At 43.8% G+C, this 23,845-nt stretch overlaps 1 long non-coding RNA gene across 2 annotated transcripts in view; it reads right to left on the reverse strand.

Annotated features, from left to right (window-relative positions):
- Window positions 1–11,737: 11,737 nt before the first annotated feature.
- Window positions 11,738–23,845, reverse strand: part of LOC128931215 (uncharacterized) — a 75,487-nt gene continuing 63,379 nt past the window's right edge. For both annotated transcript variants that reach the window (XR_013528824.1, XR_013528825.1), the window contains 2 exons: window positions 14,418–14,541; window positions 11,738–12,143 (listed from right to left, as the gene is read on the reverse strand). This is a non-coding gene — a long non-coding RNA (uncharacterized LOC128931215). The remainder of the gene's footprint in view (window positions 12,144–14,417; window positions 14,542–23,845) is intronic.

A 23,845-nucleotide genomic window follows, 5' to 3' on the forward strand; every position in this document is an offset into this window, starting at 1 on the left:
CAATCAAAATGTAAAAGTACAGACATATTTTAATGTGCAGAGATTAAAAAACAATTGGCCACATTTCTATTAATTGTAATAACTAAATAGTAATACATAAAATCAAAAATCACAAAAATATAAGCAATATATAAAACTAAGCCTTCTCAATAGAATTTAATAATAGCATATATATGATACAATGTCACAGATTCAATTACCAATAGAAAAACAATTGTTAACAAGGAAATGGCAATGCAGCTACCAAACTTTTTTTTTTGAGATGAAGTTTCACTCATTTTCCAGGTGGAGTGCAATGGCTCACTGCAACCTCCACTCCACCCAGGTTCAAGTGATTCTCCTGCCTCAGCCTCCCAAGTAGCTGGGATTACAAGCATGTGCCACCACACCTAATTTTGCATTTTTAGTAGAAATGAGGTCTCACTGTGTTGGCCAGGCTGGTTTTGAACTCCTGACCTCAGGTGATCTGCCTGCCTCGGCCTCCCAAAGTGCTGGGATTATAAGCATGAGCCACTGTGCCTGGCCTACAGAACATCATTGTTAAAAATAAAGACACTGTTTTTTACTTTAAGAAAGTGCAATACTTAGCTGGGCACAGTGGCTCACGCCTGTAATCTCAGCACTTTGGGAGGCCGAGGTGGGCGGATCATGAGTTTAAGAGATCAAGACCATCCTAGTCAACATGATGAAACCCCATCTCTACTAAAAATACAAAAATTAGCTGGGCATGGTGGCGTGTGCCTGTAGTCCCAGCTACTCAGGAGGTTAAGGCAAAAGAATTGCTTGAACCCAGAAGGCAGAGGTTGTGGTGACCTGACATTGTGTCATTGCACTCCAGCCTGGGCAACAAGAGCGAAACTCCATCTCAAAAAAAAAAAAAAAGAAAGTGCAATACAATATTCCATGTTCCCTAAATCCCTAAGTGTTGAAAGCTTTTAAATCTGGGAGTGATGAATTACATTATAAAATAATTTTTTAAGACAAATATGAATTTCTATAATGTTCCTGAGTAGAGTAATAATTTTTAATATGCAAAAGTTCAGCATTTGTCTACTAAATACAGATATCTTAGTAGGAATATATATGTGTGCAATATAAATACATACTGTCTGTTCTCCATAGATGATATACTATTACACATGTCAAAATAAACTTATGTCTTTAATTTGATATCTACAGATACAATTACAAATATTCAATTCTGTGCAAAAGGTAGAATTGGAGTATTTTTCTAATATCAAATAGCCTCTAGCTCTCCCTTAGGATTTCTATTCTGAACATGCGAGGTATTTACAGACACTGCTACGTATACCAGAATTGAATCCAAAGTACAAATTATACAGCAGGTTTAGCCACAAACACTCCAGATATTTCTGGCTGTAGACCCGAACTGCCATCTTATAATTTAATTTATTGATTGCCAAATTAATTTTTCCCAGATGAATTCCCCTTCAGTAATTCCGATTCTCAAAAGCACAAAACAAAATCCAAAATTAAATATATTTTATTTCCATGTGTAATTTGTAAACTGCCATATACTGCTTTTAGGGAAGTCAGGGTAAAAGAAAATGAAGATGAAGCTGCTTCTCTGATATGGTGTTGAATCTCTGCTTTAATTATTCTCTCTTCTAACTTATTTAGCAAGCGTTCACTTTCTCATCTGGCTTCATTTCCCGTGGAATGCTAATTGACATCAAGGTTTTTATATGGATAAGAAACAAGACCAGATGAGCCACCTCTCTGCAATACAAAAAGCTCCTTCTGAAGATTAGAGTTATGTATGGCATTGATTGTTCCAGGGAATTGATTATCATGAATCTAATTTTAAGCCACCTGATCCAAATCTCTTAAAATTGCAAATCATTTAATAATGTCCAATTCCACAGCTGTTTCTCACAAGACACAATCTTTCCTTGCTCTTCTAGAACATGGCTGATTAATTTTAGGTTTTAAATTTTTTGAAAGCTAAAGAATACCTGAAGTCACCTGTATGGAAAAGGATATTTTGACCCTTGATTTATCTAATCTTCTCAGTCATTGTTGAACCAGAACTGAAACTGCTTGTGTTTCTGATATACACAATCTTTTCAATACTCTGTGAAATAATAGATTGAGAAATACAGAAAGCTTTTGGCATATTGGGAAGCACACAGCCTTTGATCTGTGGAGTCAGATAAACATGAGTTTGAATGTTTGCTATCACTCCCAGCTATTCATTCATTTGTTCAACAAATATTTAAGAATTAATTTACATATATACCAAATTCTAGGAATGACGCAGTGAACATGATAGATAATGTCCCTGCATTCTTGGAAAGTCCTGTTGAGGAAAGGAATGCAAACAAGTAAACAAAGCCAGCGGTGGTGACCCTGCCATCCCAGCACGTTGGGAGGCTGAGGTGCAAGGACTGCTTAAGGCCAGAAGTTCCAGACCAGCCTAGGCAACATCAAGAGCCCCCCTTATCTTTACAAAAATAAATAAATAAAATAAAATAGCCAAGTGTGGTGGCATGCACCTGTGGTGCTAGCCACTTGGGAGGCTGAAGTGGGAGGAACCCTTGAGCACAGGAGTTCGAAGCTACAGTGAGCTATGATCATACCTACTGCTGCACTCTAGCCTGGTCAACAGAGTGAGACGTATTTTTAAAAAAACAAATCTTGGCCTGGTGCAGTGGTGCACGCCTGTAATCCCAGCACTTTGGGAGACTGCGGCAGCAGATCACCTGAGGTCAGGAGTTTGAGACTAGCCTGGCCAACATGGTGAAATCCCATCTCTACTAAAAATACAAAAATTAGCTGGGCATGGTGACATGCACCTGTAATCCCAGCTACTTGGGAGGCTGAGACAGGAAAATCACTTGAACCCACGAGGCAGAGGTTACAATGAGCTGAGATTATGCCATCGCCCTCTGGCCTGAATGACAAAAGTGAAACTCCATCTCAAAAAATAAAAAATTAAATAAAACAAACTTTGTCTTTAAAGAAACAACATAAGACCTTGTCTTAAAAAAACAAACAACAATAACAAAAAACAAAGAAGGTAATTTCAGCATTTGATAAGAACTATTGAGGAATAACTAGAAATTAATATGGTAGAAGGTAGGGGATTTTACTTTAGATCAGGTGGCTAGAAAATGCCTTTCTGACAAGGTAACCTGAGTTAGGACAGAAAATAAAGTGGCAGTCATGCAAGATGCAGGGGAAGAGCATTCCAGATAGAGGGTGCTCTAACTAAAGACCCTAAGGTAAAAAAAAGGTTGCTGTGGCTGGGCACAGTAGCTCATGCCTGTAATCGCAGCACTTTGGGAGGCCAAGGCAGGAGGATCGCTTGAGCTCAGGAGATCATCAGGCTAGGCAATATAGCAAAGCCTTGTCTCTACTAAAGACAAAATAAAAATTATCCAACTGGTAGTGCATACCTGTGGTCCCAGCTACTCGGGAGGCTTAAATGGCAGGATTACCTGAAACCTGTGAGGTTGAGGCTGCAGTGAACTCTAATTCTACCACAGCTGTGGTGACAGAAAAAGACCCTGGCTCCAAAATAAAACAAAAACAGGCCAGGGATGGTGGCTCACACCTGTAATCTCAGCACTTTGTGAGGCCAAGGCAGGTGGATGACCTGAGGTTAGGAGTTCAAGGCCAGCCTGGCCAACATGGTGAAACCCTGTCTTTTTTTTTTTTTTTAAACAAAACAAAACAAACAAAAAAAGAACTTTGTGTGAGAGAGCGGCAGAGAGAAATCACGTACAGATTCTCAACAAGATGGGGACATGGAGCGAGATGCACCCCAGTTATAGGTCGAAATGAAGAGAATGGATTTTATCCCAAGAACAATGGAATACAGGGCCTAATTCCAGTTTATATTGAAGATTATATATTTGGGCAGGCGGTGAGGAGTCCTCTTTAAGAAAAGAATATGACAATACAAGCCAGGTGTGGTGGCACGTGCCTGTAGTCCCAGCTACTCGGGAGGCTGAGGAGGGAGGATAGCTTGAGCCCAGGAGTTCAAGCCTCAGCCTTGGCAACATAGCAAAACCACATCTTTACAAACGGAAAAAGAATATGACAGTACAAATGCAAATTTGGGTGTGGAATAGGATATTTACTTAGAATGAGAAAATTTTCAACAAACTACATTATTTTTTGGACCACTACACTCAAAGCCAGAACAAATTTTTTAAAGTGGACAAGCATCACAGTAACTAGAAAATAATAGTTTCTAGTTTGACTAACAGCCTGACATTCTGTAGTGCTTTTCCCCCTTCCTGTTTTGGTATTAATGAGAACTGAAGCCTTAGCTTGTAATTTTATACATGTGAAGAATGGAAGAGTTTATCATAGTTTTTCCCTCCGGTATCCATAAACTTCTGACGATGGGCACCACGAAAGATGTCGTTCACATGGTGACACAACCTCTGTCCGTACATCGTCTTGTCATGATGCCAGGGGAGTTGGCACAATGGTGGTAGGAAGCATCCCGAAGCCATTTCTACACTGGCATGGCTAACTATAAGCTCACTACACATTAAAGTGATTGAATTAATAGATTCTATTACACCCATGACCACTCCAATGTCTTCCAAAAGGAGGATAAATTTGTCCAGGAACAAACAATTTTTTTTAGTGCTTCTCAAACACTGTTTAAAGATATTTTTTAAATTTCACAAAGAGCATATGAGCATAAGAATATGTTATTAGGGTTCTTCCCAGAGTCTTGGAAGGAGCCAGGCAAATGAAGAGGCTTGAAGCTTAAGCTTCATTAGCATATGCATAAATTGGGGAAGTTCTCTGATGGGAAACCAAGTGAGGTTTAAGACACGTGTTTATGTGCTATGATTGACATATTCAGAAGATCCTGGCCAGGCGCTGTGGCTCACTCCTGTAATCCCAGTACTTTAAGAGGCTGAGATGGGCAGATCACGAGATCAGGAGTTTGAGACCAGCCTGGCCAACGTGGTGAAATGCCATCTCCACTAAAAATACATAATTAGCTAGGCCTGATGGTGTGCACCTGTAATCCCAGTTACTCAGGAGGCTGAAGCAGGAGAATGGCTTGAACCTGAGAGGCAGAAGTTGCAGTGAGCCAAGATAGTACCACTGCAGTCCACCCTAGGCAAAAGATCGAGACTTCATCTCAAAAAAAAAAAAAAAGAGAAGAGGAACGCAATTGTATGGAAAAATTATGTTTACATTTCTCCTTTAAGAGTATTTTTAGGCTGGGCACAGTGGCTCACACCTGTAATCCCAGCAGTTTGGGAGGCCAAAATGGGTGGATCATTTGAGGTCAGGAGTTTGAAACTAGCCTGGCCAACATGGTAAAGCCTCATCTCTGCTAAAAATACAAAACAAAAGAAAACAGCCAGGAATGGTGGCAGGCACCTGTAATCCCAACTACCTGGGAGGCTGAGGCAGGAGAATTGTTTGAAATCGGGAGGCAGAGGTTGCAGTGAGCCAAGATTGTACTACTGCACTCCAGCTTGGGTGACAGAGTGAGACTCCATCTCAAAACAAAAACAGGATTTTAAAATAGTTTGCCTATAACTTGCTGAAGGTTACCAGTATATTTGTTCAGCATCTAAACTGGCCACTGAGATGAGTTAATAGTGGCTAACTCTGGGCAAAATATTATGAGTAATTTTTATTTAATTCATTGTGTATCTTCCAGAGTGATCACGCATCACTTTTCTAATCAGAAAAACTAAGTTGTTAGATTGTTCAGACTCAGAAGACACTTTACCCTAAATTCTCCCATTCCGTGTGATTCCTAATTTTTCAGAGAAGGTTATTACATAAAGCTCTTAGGTACAGAATCAAAGACTTGGCCTCTCTAGTGTTAAGTATAAAGAAACTTAGAGAAAACATTCTTCTTGCCAAGATGAAAGGAAGTGAAAATCCTCTCCAACTGTGAAGCCTACTCCTATAACTGACAGATTCATACACATTTGCTGAAATAGTCAACCCATTTCCTATTTCTATTGGGTTCTTACAGGAGAAAATAGGGCAAAGTAGGTGCTTTGAAAAATCTGTATCACTAATGTTAATATATGGCATAAAGATGGATTTTAAAATAAACAAAAAATTCTACTTCAAGGTGTATACTCAAAATAAATGAAAACGTATATCCACACAAAAAATGTACATAGAATAAAAAAATTAAGAAATAAATAAAAAAATTTTAAAAGGCAGTGGGAGGAAAGGAATAAAAAAGTTTAAAAAAATAAGTAAAAAAGTGTACAGGAGTGTTCATAGCAGCATTATTCATAACGTCGAAGCATAGAAATAACTTATTTTTGCCAGTGGATAAACAAAATGTAGTATAACCATGCAATAAAATAGAAATAATAAATCTCTCACCTGAGGTCGGGAGTTCAAGACCAGCCTGACCAACATGGTGAGAGCCCATCTTTAAAACAAATTAAAAAAATAAACATTAAATCTTTTTTTCTCTAATCTAGTAAACAAATTACTGATGCATGCTACAACATAGATGAATTTTGAAAACATTACACTAGGTGGGAGAAGCCAGACACAAAGGATTGTATGATTCCATTTACATGAAATATCCTTAATAGGCAAATCCGTAGAGACAGTTTGTAGATTAGGGTTGCCTAGGAGTGGGCAGTGATTTGGGAGTGATGGCTAAGGAGCGTGTCGAGTTTTCTTTTTGGGGTAATGAAAATGTTCTAAATTGATTGTGGTGCTGGTTGCACAATCCTGGGAGTATACAAAAAGCCATTGAAATGTATGCTTTATGTGGGTAAATTAATGGTATGTGAACTTTATTTCAGTAAGGCTGTTACCAAAAAATAACAGAAATAAATGAAGAAAGGTAAATAACTATCTTATTTTATGCAATTCTGAATTCACTCAAGAATGCAAAATTCCCAAGTAGTCTGAACAGTTGAATTAAAGTTTCATGATTAATTTAAATACTGTTTTTAAAAATAGATTAACAATTATATTTTGTAAATGGTGTATTATAAAGATAATTAAACCATAGATTTACCAGAATGTTGATGTACTTTGGCATGGGGAATACCTTTATGTGCATTAGACTAACACGAACTTGAAATGATAGCTTTGTCTACATAAACACGAAACAACCTTTCAGTATGTGAGCATCAAAAACAAAATAAAAACGCAAATGCTGCAATAAAAAAAATTGTAACATAGAAGACAAAGAACTATCCTTAAAGGAGCTCATAAATAAATTTTTGAAAAGTTAAATTCTCTGAGAGAAATTGGGCAAAACAGATGAACAGACAGTGCACACAAGATTACAAATTAAAAGGGGAAAAAAGCATTTGACCTGGGTTTACCCCCATGTGTGATATACAATGTTGTTTATAGAATTCTTCCCTATGAGGGATATTAACTCTATTTGGTTTCAGGTTATAACAACAGTAACAGAAAAGACATTAGGAAAACTGAAGAGTAGTTCTTCATGTTCACCGAGGGCCTTTTTACATCAGATAGTGACTACTTGATGAATTTGACGCCCTTGTCATCCCTTCCTCTCTCCTCCGTCACTCGGTGGCAGCTTCCCCTCCTCGCTGTTTCCTTCCCTACACAATCTCACATCCTCATTCTTCCTTGCCTATTTCAGCAGCCTCCTAACTCACCTCCCTGCCTTTTGGTCCCTTCCCACCTAGTCCATCTTCTGGGCACCCAGAATCATTGCTCTAAATGAGTCAGAGTAACTGTTTTTCTTATTTATTAAAAATCTCAGCTGCCTCTGCATTGCATAGAGCACAAACTTCAAGACCTGCAAAGCTGTCTTCTCATCCTATGTACATTTCCAACCTCATCTCTTACTCCCTTCCCCCAGCACGTTATTCTCTAGCTCTGCTCAGCGACAGCGAAGCTTTCCCATTGCCAAGCCTTTCTTCTCACATGCAGTTCCTTCTGCCTTTACTCCCTAGCCTTCAGCACCCAGCCACCTGGAGTCTAGCACTCCTCCAAAATATTAAGTGGTTGATTATAGCCCTGTTTTTCCTGCAAGGCTTCAAGTTAAGAGATGAGGACATGTCTTACTCATCCATATATCCCCATCACCCAAAATTATCAGAAACATGGTAAGTGTCCAATAAAGGAACAAATCAACTTTTGTTTTTGTTTTTCAGAGTATGAAATATTTTTGCACTGCTGAAACAAACACTCTCATGGAAATTTCATAGTGCTAGACTGTAAAAATTTTAGTCTTAATTTTTTTTTGATTAAGAAAAACACCAGAAATAAAATTATACACAGCAGTACATGATTTATTTACATGATTTATTTTTAAAAGCAAAATTTGAAAGCTTGCTAAAATGAAATCAACTTGAGTTTGATTTTAAAATTTTGACTCAAGATTTAAAACTTTGCTGTCTTTGGTTTTATACTTATTTATATCAAGGTGCTTCTGAGCTGGTAGAATCCCTGTGAAAACCCATGAGTTTTGCCCAGATGGATGAAATGCTTGCTGTTAGTGAAAAGCCCCTGTTCAGATGAGTATTGCTAAGGCAATATTTGGGATGCATCAGGCAACTCTCTGGAAACCAATGGCCCTGCCATGAGGGTTAAAAATATGCCACAGAGCAGAGGAAAGTGAGGCTGTGTGAGAATCTAGACTAGGCAGCCAAACCCTATAGCAGGGAAAAAACACAGTTACAGAGTAGGCTTTGCTTCACCTCCTATCTTTTTCTTTCCCCCTCAGTATGAATTTATTTCAACAAAAGAATGAATATGTTGAAACTTGCCTGTTAAAATTCTGAAGACTTTCCTAATGTGGCAGCAAAATATACTGGGCTCTCTTATCCACTGTTGCCTTTGAAGAAGTTGTTCTAGCTTGAGGTAAGTGTTGAAGAGACGGTCAGAATACAGAAAATCCACCAGTGCTATTGATCTGGATGGAAAGTGGGTATTTTTTAGGACTTCACACCAGCATATCCATGGTATTCATTCATTCATCAGTATTTACTTGTTGCCTAACATGTCCAGTTTCTGTTCTAGGAGCTGAGACACAGCTATTGAATGAAAACAAACTACTGGAAGCTTATATTCCAGTGGGAGAGACAGACAGTAAACGAATATGCCAGCTGGTATGGGGGCTACGAAGAAAAACTCAGCAGGGTAGGGGGAGCAGAAAATGTGAATGTGCAGGGGAAAGAGGTTACTGCTTCACAGAAGTAGCCCAAAAAAGGTGACATGCAAGCAGAGACCTAGAGACGAGGCAGTGGGCAATAGATACCCAGGAAGAGCATTCCCAAGACAGAAGCATTAGCAAGTGATGCCAGGGAGGCTTGGCACAGTCAGGGAATGAGAAAGGAAGCACATGGCAGAAAACGTAGCACGGGGGCAGAATGCGGGGTACCTCATGAACCAGTGCAAACAATTTGACTTTTACTGAGCAAGATGGAAAGCCATTGCAGAGTTTTGAGCAAAGACTGTGCAGTAGTAGCAGTTTTACATTTTGAAAGGATCACTGTGGCTGCTGCTCGAGAATTGACAGTAGAAAATGAAGAGGAAGCAGGAAGACCATTTAGGAGGCTGCTGCAATAGTCCAAGTGAGAGAATGGTGAATCAGAACAGCCTTCCTGCAGTGGAAAGTGGCTGGATTCTGGCGACAGTCTGGAGACGGAGATAACAGGACTTATTACATCCACCTCTGGGTGTAGCAAGACTGGAGGGTGAAGGTGTGCCATTCATCTTCATTACTTGCCAATTCTGTACTTGTGAACTTGCAAAATTTCATTCTCATAAAATGTACATGTAACCCACAAACCAATACTTGTGGTATTTAGTCATTTGCTGACATGCAGAGTGGTGAAAGTTTTGAGTACCCAGAGAGGCACATGTTCCCAGCTGAGGTTGAACAAAGTGACACTGTAGTTTCAGCTCTCACACTATAAATGTGTTCTTGTAGTCTATCTTGTGCCATTTATTTTTGTATTTTTCTTAGTGATTTTACTATTTAAAATGGCACCCAGGTGTAGCACTGAAGTGCTGTTTAACATTCCTAGGCACAAGAGGGCTGTGATGTCAGCACTGTGGGAGGTTGAGGCAGGAGGATCACTTGAGGCTGGGAGTTTGATACCAGCATGGAAAACATGAGCCCTTCCCTGCTCGCTGTCTTTACAAAAAAAATGCTATTTAGTATTTGTTCCTAAGCATAAGAGGGCTGTGATGTCAGCACCTTGGGAGGTTGAGGCAGGAGGATCACTTGAGCCTGCAGTGAACTATGATCACACCACTGCACTACAGCCTGGGTGACAGAGCAAGACCCAGTCTCAAAAAACAAAACAAAGATTGAGGTAAAGAGTTGTTGGCTGAGTTCTATATTAATGAATCCACAATATACATTACATGCATTAAATAAGGTGTCTTTAGGTAGTAACACACACACAAAACAGATTATGTACTAATCCGTTGATAAAAATGTGACCAGTGGCTTTTAGGACCCTAACGCAGTGCGTTCCCTAGGTGCAAAAGTTCAGTATTTGCTAACTTAGCTTTTGTGGTGGTGACTTTTTAGAACACAACTACCACAAATAACACGAACCAGCTGTACAGAGTATAAAAGTAATTTAGAAGTTCAAAAAAGTGCTGCAAAGAGGACTCAGAAATACCTTAGTCTGTAAAGAAAACTACAGGAGGCTGCATTTTTTTTCCCCCCGACAGTCTTGCTCTGTCGCCAGGCTGGAGTGTAGTGGCACAATCTCGGCTCACTACAACCTCTGCCTCCTGGGTTCAAGCAATTCTTCTGCCTCAGCCTCCCGAGTAGCTGGGACCACAGGTGCGTGCCACCACGCCTGGCTAATTTTTGTATTTTTAGTAGAGACAGGGTTTCACTATGGCCAGGATGGTCTCAATCTCTTGACCTCATGATCTGCCTGCCTTGGCCTCCCAAAGTGTGGGGATTACAGGCATGAGCCACCGTGCCCAGCCAGAAGCTGCATTAAGAAAATCTGCAATGAAGAATTAAGCTGGAATACCATATCTGATTGACAACAGCCGAGAGAAGGGCAAACGATGGCTCAGTGCGTGGGTTCTCATCCTGGCTGATGAAAATCACCTGAAGAGTTTAAAAAAATGTTACTGAGTTCCACCACAGAGCTTGAGTTGAAATGGCATTACAAGTTGCAAAAGCTTGCTAGGTGATTCTAAACTAATGTGTAACAAAAAGTTCTTAAAGCTTTATTTAGCATTCCTAAGAATCACATGCAAAGCTTGTTAAAAGATATTACTGGGTTCCACCCTCAGAGGTATTAACGCAGATCTCAGATGGGACACCAGAATCTGTGCAGGTGATGCTCGAGCACTATGGCTACACGTTAAGTAGCACTGCCCTGTATCACTTCTATCACGAAGCCACAGAATCCCAAGGGAACTCATGTTGAAAAAAACCCAGCAACGGAGCTCTCTTCAGCCAACAGTAATGGTTCTCATCTCTTGGTTTCACTTTTCCTCTGTGGTCTTAACTTCTCCTACACCTCATCTTCCATGCAGCTTGGTGGGCAGCCTCAGTCCTAGCTGCGAGATCCTCATATCCACACATCAATCCTGGCTTTGCTCAGCCCACGTGTTCATCCTCAAACCAATCCCTGGAGACAGAGATGAATAATCTGGCCAGCCTGACGAATGTGCCCTTTCGGGAAAGGAGTGTAAGCCACAGTGTGCGTAAAGCACGAAAAGAAGGTACTCGCCCTGTCAGTTTTGTATATGTAACAATTGCTGCTACAGAGAATTTATTCCTTCATTTCTATTTTCCAAATTTTATTCCAAAAAAGGGGGATGTGTGTGGAAGATTAAGATGTCCACAGAAAGTGACCCTCATCATTACAATAAAGTATTTAAACAGTAATGATAAAGACCCAATTCAGTATGTAATGTCCTAGTTTCCCACTGTACCAGTTAAAAAAAAGTCAAAGCCTTCTTAGTTTGGAAGAGCAGGACAGCTTTTACACAGAAACGGTGCCCCAAATGAGTAACCGAATCTCTGATTTTGTCTATTTATCCTTTTCTTTCTGTTCTTTTTCTTTCTTCTCAGGCCCAGCTTTAGCTTCTTCTTCCTGATGTTTTTTGATCAACTGTTCAACTTCTTTTTGTTTGAGAACTTCTGATTACCATCTTTTCATTCTTTCTTGTTAGTGTTGCAATTTCCACTAAAAACAAACACATACGTTTACTTGTATTGCAGGCAGGCAGGCATACTTAGCAGAGAAACTTAACACTCAGTTTCTGCTCATTACATCATTTGAACCTTAGTTCAGCACTCTCCTATGTTTTAGGCTTAATGTTGTTATTATTCCCTTCTATGAGAACAAAATGCCTTTGATCTTGTAATGTTTTAATTACAATTTTTACTTAAATATCTTCACCTCACCGATTGCAACTTTCTTAGCAGCCATTTTGTCACTCCCTTAGAAAAAGCATAATTGAACGATTGCTATTGCTGGCCTGCTATTAGCTGGGCTGATCAGAAGGAACCACAATTTCAGAATCTTCAACTGGTAATAACATATTTTTTATGGACTTTCAAGTCTTTAAAAAAAACAGGCTGGGTGCAGTGGCTCACACCTGTAATACCTGCAATTTGGGAGGCCAAGGCAGGTGGATCATGAGGTCAGGAGATTGAGGTCACCCTGTCTAACATGGTGAAACGCTGTCTCTACTAAAAATACAAAAAAAATTAGCTGGGCATGGTGGTGGGCACCTGTAGTCCCAGCTACTCAGGAGGCTGAGGCAGGAGAATTACTTGAACCTGGGAGACAGAGATTGCAGTGAACTGAGATCACGCCACTGCACTCCAGCCTGGGTGACAGAGTGAGACTGTCTCAAAAACAGAACAAAAAAAGGCATGAAATGGCCAAGAAAAGCAGACTAAAAGCCAAAGGGGAAGGAATTGTTTTGTACTAGGGAAATTGAGTAGTGTCTCCTTGAAATTGGGTGGAAGAAGACAACAGAGGGCAATCTGTATGTAAATGGCATTTTCTTTCTTTTTCTTTTTTTTTGTTGAGACAGAGTTTCGCTCTTGTTGCCCAGGCTGAAGTGCAGTGGCACAATCTTGGCTCACTGCAACTTCTGCCTCCCAGGTTCAAGCAATTCTCCTGCCTCAGCCTCCTGAATAGCTGGGATTACAGGCATGCACCACCATGCCTGGCTAATTTTTTGTATTTTTACTAGAGACGAGGTTTCACCATGTTGGCCAGGCTGGTCTAAAACTCCTGACCTCGGGTAATCCACCCACCTTCGTCTCCCAAAGTTCTGGGGTTACAGGTGTTGGCCAGTGCACCTGGCCATAAGTGGCATTTTCTAAGGAACACCAGGAGCTAAACTGTCCTAATCTAAAGTGACATGTTAATTTACCATAATTTCTTAAAAACATTTAGAAATATTTTTTATTTTTGAGATGGAGTCTCTGTCACCCAGGCTGGAGTGCAGTGGCACAATCTCGACTCACTGTAGCCTCTACCTCTGCCTCCCAAGTTTAAGTGATTCTCCTGCCTCAGCCTCCCGAATAGCTGGGATTACAGGTGTGCACCACCAAGTCAGGCTAATTTTTGTATTTCAGAAGTAGAGACAGGGCTTCACCATGTTGGCCAGGCTGGTCTTGAACTCATGGCCTCAGGTGATCTGCCCACCTTGGCCTCCCAAAGTGTTGGAGTTACAGGAGTGAGCCACCATGCCCAGTTGAAATATTCTTTTTTTGAAACAGTTTCACTCTTGTTGCCTGGGCTGGAGTGCAATGTTGTGATCTTGTCTTGGCTCACTGCAACCTCCACCTTCCAGGTTCAAGCGATTCTCCTGCCTCAGCCTCCCAAGTAGCTGGGATTACAGGCACACGCTACCATGCTAACTTTTTGTACTTTTAGTAGACAGGGTTTCTCCATGTTTGTCAGGCTTGTCTCAAACTCCCAACCTCAGGTGATCTGCCCACCTCAGCCTCCCAAAGTACTGGGATTATAGGCATGAGCCACCGCACCTGGCCTGAAATCTTGAACAAAGTATTTGGAATTGCTAACATAAGCTTAAAATGAGATTAGTAGATTCAAAAGAATAAAGAGGGTATCACAACCCATGTACATTTTGTATCTCTGTTAAAGAATACCAAACCTATGTAAAATATGTAACTACATGCATATGTTTTATCACACATACAAGCAAAGATATCACTGATGAGAAGATTTGATAACTTAACTAAAAGTAGCACGGTGCAGGATCTCTCTCTGTGAGTATTGAGAATAGTGTGTCCACAATTTACCAATGTTGATCTCGGTCAACTCACTTACCTTCAGTAAGTCTTAGTGTCCTCAGTTAGAAGACAGGAATAACACTACCTAATTCATAGGGCGGCTGTTTCAATGAACTAGGATAACACATTAAAACCTAACTCACTCGGTCTAATGGAGTGAATTAAAGGAGAGAATATGAATTACCTTTCTCAGCAAACAGTTAACTAACATCCATGGTCTTATTTAGCACTTTGATAGCTAAAGCCAGTGCTGACTTCAACATCATTTCTCCTCCTTTGTAGTCTTGTTTCAACAATAATGCGGTTGCCTATAAAACATGAATCAACAGAGAATTTTCAGTTTTTACATTTTTTAGAAACATGAATTGGTCTAGGAGAAAAATGCAGAGTGTGTGTGTGTGGTGAGGGGTGTGTGTCTTGTGTGAGGTTTGTGCACTGTAGAGTGTGTGGTGTGTCTTTGAGAGGTGTGTGCACTGTGGAGTGTGTTTAGTGTGTGCCTTTGAGAGGTGTGCATTGTGCAGTGTGGTTTGTGTGTGTGTCGATGTGAGGGGTATGCACTGTGTAGTGTGTGTGTGTGTCTTCCGTGGTGTGTGACGAGACGTGTGAGCACCGTGGTGTGTGTGTGTGTGGTCAGTGGTGTTAAGTCTGAGTTTTGAGGACTGTGGAGTGTGTGGAACGTGTCATGAGTGGCATGTGTCTGAGTAAGGGCTGTGTATTGTGGTGTGTGAAGTGTGTGTCGTGTGTGAGGTGTGTGCACTGTGAAGTGTGTGTGTGGTGAGTGGTCTGTGTAAGGTGTGTGCACTGCAGTGTGTGTCTGTGGTTAGTCTGGATCTTGTGAGGTGTCTGCATGGGGAGTGTGTGTGTGATGAGTGGTGTCTGAGGTTTCACACTGTGCAATGTGTTTTGTGTGGTGTCTTTCTGCGTGAGATGTGTGCAATGTGGAAAGCGTGGTTGTGGTGAGTGGCGTTTTTCTATGTGAGGTATGTGCACTGTGGAGTGCGTGTGTGGTGAGTAGTGTGTGGCTTTGTGAGGTGTGTGCACTTGGAGCATGTTTGTGGTGAGTGGTGTGTCTTTGAAAAGTGTGTGCACTGTGGAGTGTGTTTAGTGGTATGTGTCTGTATAAGGTGTGTGCACTGTGCAGTGAGTGCGTGGTAAGTGGTGTGTGTCTGAGGCATGTGCACTTGGAGAGTGGTTGTGGTGAGTGGTGTGTGTCTTTGAGGTGTGTGCACTATGGAGTGTGTGTGGGGTGTGGTGCATAGTATGTGCCTGTGTGGAGTGTGCACTGTGCAGTTTGAGTATTGTGAAATGTGTGTGGTGTGTGGTGGTGTGTTTGCATGAGGTGTGTGCACTGTGGAGTGTGTGGTGAGTGGTGTGTGGGGGTGTGCACTGTGGTGTGAGTAGTGTATGTGGTGCATGGTGTGTGTGTGGTGTGTGCACTGTGGAGTTTGTGTTTACAGTGAGTGGTTAGTCTGTGTGAGGTATGTGCACTGTGGAGTGTGTGTGGTGCATGGTGGGTTCCTGTGTGGTGTGTGAACTGTGGAGTGTGTGAGTGGTGTGTCTGCCTGAAGTGTGTGCACTGTGAAGTGGGTATGTGGTGAGTGGTGTGTATCTTTGAGAGGTGGGTGCACTGTGAAGTGTGTTGTGTGCCTTTGAGAGGTGTGTGCACTCTGCAGTGTGTTTGGTGACGTGTGTCTTTTTGAGTGGTGTGAACAGTGGAGTATGTGTGTGGTGAGTTGTGTGTCTGTGTAGTGTGTGCACTGTGTAGTGTGTGTGTGGAATGTGTGGTGAGTGGAGTGGGTCTGTGAAAGCTGTGTGCACTGTGATGTGATGTGTGTCAAATGTGTTCACTTTGGAGTGTGTTTTTAAAGTGAGTTACATGGTGTGTCTGTGGGAAATGTTTGCTCTGGACTGTATGTAGTGCGTGGTGTGTGAGGTAAATGGTGTGGGTCTGTGAGGTGCATGCACAGTGGAGTGTTTGTGTGTGGTGAAGGGTGTGTGTCTGTGAGGTGTGTGCACTGTGAAATGTGTTGAGTGGTGTGCGTCTCTGAAGTGTGTGCACTCGAGTCAGTTTGGCGAGTGTTGTTTTTGTGAGGTGTGAACACTGTGGAGTGTGTGGTGCCCAGTGTGTCTGTGAGGTGTGTACACTGTGGAGTGTGTGCAAATGGTGAGTGGTGTTTGTGTGAGGTGTGTGCACTGTGGAGTGTGTGTAGTGAGTGGTGTGTGTCTGTGTGAGGTGTGTACACTCTGGTGTGTGAGGAGTGTGAGCTGTGTGTACTGTGGAATGTGTCAGTGGTGAGTGGTGTGTGTCTGAGCTGTGTGCACTGGAGTGCGTGTGGTGAGTGGTGTGTACCTGTGTGAGGGATGTTCACTGTGGATTGTGATGAGTGGTGTGTGTCTGTGAGGTGTGTGCACTGTGAAGTGTGTGCAGTGGTGGTGTGAGGTGTGTAAACTGTGGAGTGTGTGTGGTGAGTAGTGTCTGTGAGCTGTCTGCACTGCAGTGTGGTGAGCGTGTGCCTGTGTGAGCGATGTTCACTGTGGATTGTGTGGTGAGTGGTGTGTGTCTATGTGAGGTGTGTAGTGTGGAGCCTTTTGTGTGTCTGTGAGATGTGTGTGGAGTGTGTGTGCTTTGGAGTGTTTTGAGTGGTGTGTGTACTGTGGAGTGTGTGGGGAGTGTGGTGCAAAGTGTGTGTGAGGCGTGTACACTGGTGTGTAGAGTCTGGTGCATGGTGTGACTGTGTGACGTGTGCACTGTAGTGTGTGAGGTGTGCATTGTAAAGTGTATGTGCAAACTGTTGTGTGTAATGTGCTCATTTGAAATGTGTGTGCTGCAGTGTGTGGGTAATGAGTGGTGTGAACTGTTTTTGTTGTGAGGTCTGTTTCTGTGTGGTGTGTGCACTGGTGTGTGGTGAGTGGTGTGTCAGTGTGCTGTGCACTGTGGAATGTGTGCGTGGTGAGTGGTGCTTGTCTGCGTTATGTGTATGCACCATGGAGTGTGTGTGGTGAGCAGCGTGTCTGTGATGTGTGTGCACTGTGGTGTGAGTGGTGTGTCCCTGTGAGGTGTGTGCACTGTGGAGTGTTGAGTGGTGTGTCCCTGTGAGGTGTGTGCAATGTGAAGTGTGTGTGGTGAGTGGTGTGTCTGAGGTGTGTAAATGTGGTGTGTTGAGTGCCGTGTGCCTGTATGAGGTGTGCACTGTGGAGTGTGTGTGGTGAGTGGGTTGTTTCTGAGTGAGGTGTGTGCACTTTGGACTGTGGTGAGTGGTGTCTGTGTGGTGTGTGCACTGTGGAGTGTGTGCGTGGAGTATGGTGACTGCAGTCTGTGAAAGGTGTGTGCACTGTGTAGTGTATGTGGTGCGTCTGAGGTGTGTTCACAGTGGAGTGTCAAGTGTGTGTTGTGTGGTGTGTCTATGAGTTGTGTGCTCTGTGGAGTGTGTGCTGCATGGTGTGTATGAGGTGTGCACTGTGGAATGTGTGATGTGAGTGGTATGTCTGAGGGGTGTGCACTGTGTAGTGAGTGGTTTCTGACTGCAAGAGGTGTGAGCACTGTGAAGTGTTTGTGTGTGGTGTTAGTCTGAGGTTTGAGGACAGTGAAGTGTGTGTGGAGTGTGTGTTGAGTGGAATGTCTGTGTAAGGGCTGTGTATTGTGAAGTGTGTGGTGTGTGTGAAGTGTGTGCACTGTGGAATGTGTGGGGAGTGGTGTATGATGTGTATACACTGAAGTGTGTGTGGTACATGGTGTGTTCCTCTAAGGAGTGTGCACTGTGGAGTGTGTGGTTAGGTGTGAGAGGTGTGTGCACTGTGGAGTGTGTTGAGTGGTGTGTATCTTTGAGAGATATTTGCACTGTGCAGTGTGTGGTGAGTGGTGTCTGAGGTGTGTGCACTGTGGAGTGTGGTGTGTAGTGTCAGTGTGTGTGTGCACTGTGGATTATGTGAAGAGTGTGTGGTGAGTGGAGTTTGTGAAAGGTCAGTGCACTGTGTAGTGTGTGTGATGTGTGGTTTGTGTCTGAGGTGCGTTCACTGTGGAGTGTGGTTTCATAATGCGTCTGTGAGGTGTCTGCTCTGTGGAGTGTGGTGCATGGCATGTCTATGAGGTGTGTGCACTGTGGAATGTGAGGTGAGTCATGTGTGAAGTGTGCACTGTGGAGTGTATGATGAGTGGTGTGTCAGGAGTGTGCACTGTGGAGTGTGTGTGGTACGTGGTGTGTTCCTCTGAGGAGTGTGCACTGTGAAGTGTGGTGAGTGGTGTCTGTGAGGTGTGTGCATTGTGGAATGTGTGGTTAGTGGAGTGTCAGAGGTGTGTGCACTGTGGAGTGTGTTGAGTGATGTGTATCTTTGAGAGGTATTTGCACTGTGCAGTGTGTTGAGTGATGTGTCTCTGTGAGGTGTGTGCACTGTGGAGTGTCTGGTGTGTAGTGTGCCTGTGTGTGCACTGTGGAGTGTGTGAAGTGTGGTGAGTGGAGTTTGCGTAAGGCCACTGCACTGTGTAGTGTGTAATGTGTGGTTTGTGTGAGGTGTGTTCACTATGGAGTGTGGATTGTATTTCATGTGTGAGGGGTTCGCTCTGTGGAGTGTGGTGCATGGTGTGAGGTGTGTGCACTGTGGAGTTTGGGTGTGTGGAGTGGTGTGTGTTTGAGGTGTGTGCACTGTTGAGTGTGTGTTGAGTGGTGTGTCTTTGATAGCTATGTGCACTGTGCAGCGTGTGTGGTGTCTGTGTGAGGTGTGAACTGTGGAGTGTGTGCTGCTGTGAGTGGTGTGCATCTGTGTGAGTTGTATGCAATGTGTAGTGTGTGTTGTGTGGTGTTTGTGATGCATGCAAAGTGTGTGTGGTGAGTGGTGTGTCTGTGTGGTGTGTGCACTGTGAAATGACGGTGTGTGGTGAGTGGTGTCTGATGTGTATGCTCTGTGGATTGTGTGGTGTGGGTGGTGAGGAATGTCTGAGAAGTATTTTGGAGTGCATGTGTGAACTGTGTGCAGTACATGGTTTGTTTCTGTGTGAAGTGCACTGTGGAGTGTGGTCAGTAGTGTGTATCTTTGATAGGTATGTGCACTGTGCAGTGTGTGTGTGGTGAGTGGCATGGGTCTGTGAGAGGTGTGCACTAAGAAATGTGTGTGGTGAGTAGTGTCTGCATGTGTGCATTATGAAAGGAGTGCATCGTGAGTGGAGTTGTCTCAAAGATGTGTGTAGTGTGGTGTGTGGTTTGTGTCTGAGTGAGGTGCGTGCACTGTGGAGTGTGTGGGGTGAGTTGCGTGTGAGGTGTGTGCACTGTGAAGTGTCTGAGCAGTGTGTATTGTGGCATGTGTGTGAAGTGTGTAATGCGAGGTGTGTTTCTCGTTTGGTCTGCGCAATGGAGTGTGTGGTGTGTGTCTAATGTGTGTGCTCTGAATTGTGTGTGGTTTGTGGGTGAGGGATGTGCGTCTGAGAGGTGTGTATTTTGGAGCATGTGTGAACTGTCTTTGGTGCATGGTTTTTGTGTAGTGTTCACTGAGGAATGTGTGTGTGTGGTGAGTGGTGTGTGCCTCTGTGAGGTTATTGCGCTGTGAAGTGTGTGTGTGGTGTGTGTCTGTGCTGTGTGCACTGTGGACTGTGTGGTAAGCTGTGTATGAGGGGTGTGCACTGAAGTGTGTGTAGGGTGAGTGGTGTGCATCTGTGAGGTGTGTGTACTGTGGTGTTAAATTGTGTTTTTGAGAGATGTGTGCACTGTGGAGTATGTCTGTGATGGGGGTGTGTCTATAAAATGTGTAAGCTTTGCAGTGTGTGGTGAGTGGTGTGTTTGTGTGAAAAGTGTGTACATTGTGAAGTGTGTGGTTTCTAAGTTGTGTTCACCACAGTGTGTGTGGTGTGTTGCATGGTTGTGTGAGGTATGTGCTTAGTTTGTGTGTGGTGCGTGGTGTGTGGTATGCGCACTGTGGAGTGTGTGGTGTGTACAGTGAGTGGAGTGTCTGTAAAAGGTGTGTGCTGTGTGGTTTGTGGTGTGTCTGAGGTGTAAACTGTGGAGTGTGTTGCACGGTGGGTGTCTGTGAGGTGTTACCTGCTATGTGGTGAGTAGTGTCTGTGGTATGTTCACTGTGGAGTGTGTGGAGTTTGTGTGGTGAGTGAAGTGTCTGAAAGGTGTGTGCACTGTGTACTGAGTGTCTGCTGTGTCTGAGTTCTGTTCACTGTGAAGTGTGTGTGCAGTGTGTTGCATGGTTGTCTGTGTGTGTGCTCTGGAGTGTGTGTTGCGTGTTGTGGGTCTGTGTGGTGCACTGTGGAGTGTGTTAAGTGGCATGTCTGAGGTGTGTGCACTGTGGAGTGTGTGGGTATTAAGAGGTAAGTGTATGAGGTGTGTAAGCTGTGCAGTGTGTGGTGATTGGTGTAAAATGTGCACTATGGAGTGTGAGGTGTGTGTGGTGTGTGGTTTGGGTGTTAGAAGTGTGCACTATGGAGTGTGAGGGGTGTGTATTGTGGAGTGTGGTTGTGAAGTGTGTGTTTGTGAGGTGTCTGCACTGTATTGTGTGTGGTGTGGGGTGTGTCCATGTGAGGTGTGTGCAATGAGTATGTGTTGTGACTGAAGTGTGTCTGTAAAAGATGTGCGCACTGTGTAGTGTGTGGTGTGTGGTGAGTTGTGTTCACTTTGGGGTATGTGTTGCATGGTGTGTGTGAGGTGTGTGTTCTCTGCAGTGTGATACATGGTGTCAGGTGTGTGCACTGTACAGTGTGTGATGAGTCATGTGTGTCTTTGAGAGGTGTGTGCACTGTGGAGTGTGAGTGGGTTGTCTGTTGTTTAAACTGTGAAGTGTGTGGTGAGTGGTGTTTGTGTGATGTGTGTGCACTATAGTGTAAAGTGTGTGTGGTGCATGGTGTGTGTGGAAAGTACACTGTGGAGTGTGGCTGTGTGAGAAGTGTGTATTGTAAGTGTGGTTGTGAAGTGTGGTGCATGGTTTTAGAGGCATGTGCACTCTGTTGTGTTTGTGATGAGTGGTGTGCACTGGAATATGTGTGTGTGATGAGTGGTGTCTGTTCTGTGAACACGAGTGTTTGTAAAGTGTGCAGTGAGTGAAGAGTGACTAAGGTGTGTGCACTGTAGTGTGTGCTATGTGGTGTTTTCACTGTGTGGAGTGTGCTGCATGGTGTATCTGTGTGAAGTATGTGTTCTGTGGAGTGTTTGGTGCATGGTGTTTGTCTTTCAGGTGTGTACACTGGAGTGTGTGTGGTGAGTGGGGTGTGTCATTGAAAGGTGGGTGCACTATGGATTGTGTGCTGAGGTGTGTCTGTGTGAGGTGTGTAAACGGTGAAGTGAGTGCTGTGTGTCTGTGTGAGGTGTGTGCGTTAGGAAGTATATGTGGAAAGTGTGTGTTGTGCTGGGTCTGTTTGTGTGAGAAGTTTGCACTGTGGAATGTGTGAAAAAATGTGTATTGTGGAGTGTGGTTGTGAAGTGCGTTTGGTGTATGGTAAGTTTGTGTGAGGTGTGTGTGCTGTGGTATGGTGCGTTGTGTGTCTGTGGTGTGTGCACTCTGGAGTTTGTGTGTGGAGTGTGTGGTGAGTGGAGTGTGTCTGAAAGATGTGTGTACTGTGTAGTCTGTGGTGTGTGGTGTGAGTTGTGTTTACTGGAGTGTGAGTGTGGATAGCATAGTGTGTGCCTGTGTGAGGTGTGTGCACTTGCGGAGTGAGTGGTGTGTCTGAGGTGTGCAGCAGTGTGTGTTGACTGGTGTTAGTCTGCACTATGAAGCGTGTGGGTGGTGTGTCTGAGAAGTGTGCACTGTGGAGTGTGTTTTGGAGTGTGGTTGTGAAGTGTTTGTGGTGCGTGTTTTGAGGTGTCTTCGCTGTGGAATGTGTGGTGAGTGGTGTATGTGTGGTGTGCCCTGTGGAGTGCGTGGATTGTGTGTGAATGGTGTGCATTGTGAATTGTGTGTGCTGTATGTGTCTTGGGTTCACTGAGGTGTGGTGTGCATTGCTTGGTGTGTGTGAGGTGTGCTCTGCACAGTTTGTGGTGTGTGGTGTCTGAGGTGTGTGCACTATGGAGTGCGTTTTGAGTGGTGTATGTCCTTGAAAGGGGTGTGCACTGTGGAGTTTGTATATTGACTGTGTGTATGAGGTGTGGAAACTGCAGTGTGTTTAAGTGTGTGAGGTGTATGCAGAATGGAGTGTGTGGTGCCTATTGCCTGTAGGAAGTATGCACTGTGCAGTGTCTGTGTGAGGTGTGCATTGTGGAGTGTGCTTGTGAAGTATGTGTGGTGTGTCTTGAGTTTCTGTTAGGTGTGTGCCCTGTGTCTGTGTGGTATGTGTCTGGTGTGAGCACTGTAAAGTCTGTGGGTGGAGTGTGTGCGGTGAGTGGAGTGTCTGAGAAAGGTGTGTGCATTGTGTAGCATGTGTGGTGTATTGAGTGTGGTTGTAAAATGTGTGAAGTGCGTGGTGAGTTTGTGAGGTGTATGTGCTGCAGTGTGTGTGGTGAGTGGTGTGTGTCCATGTAAGGTGTGTGCACTGAGGAGTGTGTGTGGAATGAGTGGTATGTGTGAGGTGTGAGTGTTCACTGCAGTGTTTGTGGAGTGGCGTGTGAGGTGTGTGCTCTGTTTACTGGTGCATGGTGTATGTGAGGTGTGTGCACTGTGGAGTGTGAGTGGGGTGTGAGGTGTGCACTGTTGTATGTGTGGGGAGTGTGTAATGTGTGGTGTGTGTGAGAAGTGTACAGTGGAGTGTGTATGTGTAAGAGTATATTGAGTGTGGTATTGAAGTATGTATGGTGTATGGTGAGTTCCTGTGTGAGCTCGGTGTGGTGTGTTTGTGTGAGTGGTGTGTGTGTGGTGAGTGCACTGTGGAGTGTCTGTGAAAAGTGTATGCACTGTGTAGTGTGTGGTGTGTGAGTTGTGCTCAATGTTGAGCGTGTGTGGTGTGTTTCATGGTGTGTCTGAGGTGTGTGCTTTGTGGTGTGTGGTACGTGATATGTCTGTGAGGTGTGTGCACTGTGGTGGGTGTTGAGTGGTGTGTGTCTTTGAGAGGTGTGCAGTGTGGAGTGTGTGTTGAGTGGTGTATTTGTAAAAACTGTAGTGTGTGTGTGCTTGGTGTTTAGTGAGATGTGTGCACTATGGAGTGTTTGGAAAGTGTGTGGTGTGTCAGAATTATGCACTGTGGACTGTGTGAGGTGTGTGTAGTGTAGTGCGTGGTGAGTTTCTGTGTGAGGTGTGTGTGCTGTGGTGTGCCTGTGGTGAGTGGTGTGTGTCTGAGGGGTGTGCACTGTGGAATATGTGTCTGAGGTGAGTGGTGTGCATTGTGAATTGTGAAGTGTGTGGTGAGTGGACTGTGTCTGTGAAAGGTGTGTGCACTGTGTAGTGTCTGGTGTATGATGTGTCTGAGTTGTGTTCACTCTAGAGTGTTGGAGCATGTGTTGTGTGTGGGAGGTGTGCACAGTGGAATATGTGTGTGTGCTGTATGGTGACTTGTGTTTACTGTGGAGTGTGTTGGGAGTGTTGCGTCTGTGTGAGGTGTGTGCTGAGTGTGTGTGTGGTGCGAGGTGTGTCTGTGAGGTGTGTAAACTATGAAGTGGTGTTTCTGAGGGGCGTATGCACTGTGGAGTATGCGTGTGTAAAGTGGTGTGTGTCTGTATAAGGTGTGCATTGCAGTGTGTGATCAGTGGTGTGTGT

This window comes from Callithrix jacchus, chromosome 17 (assembly GCF_049354715.1).
Source record: "Callithrix jacchus isolate 240 chromosome 17, calJac240_pri, whole genome shotgun sequence".
In the NCBI taxonomy this organism is placed as follows: domain Eukaryota; kingdom Metazoa; phylum Chordata; class Mammalia; order Primates; family Cebidae; genus Callithrix; species Callithrix jacchus.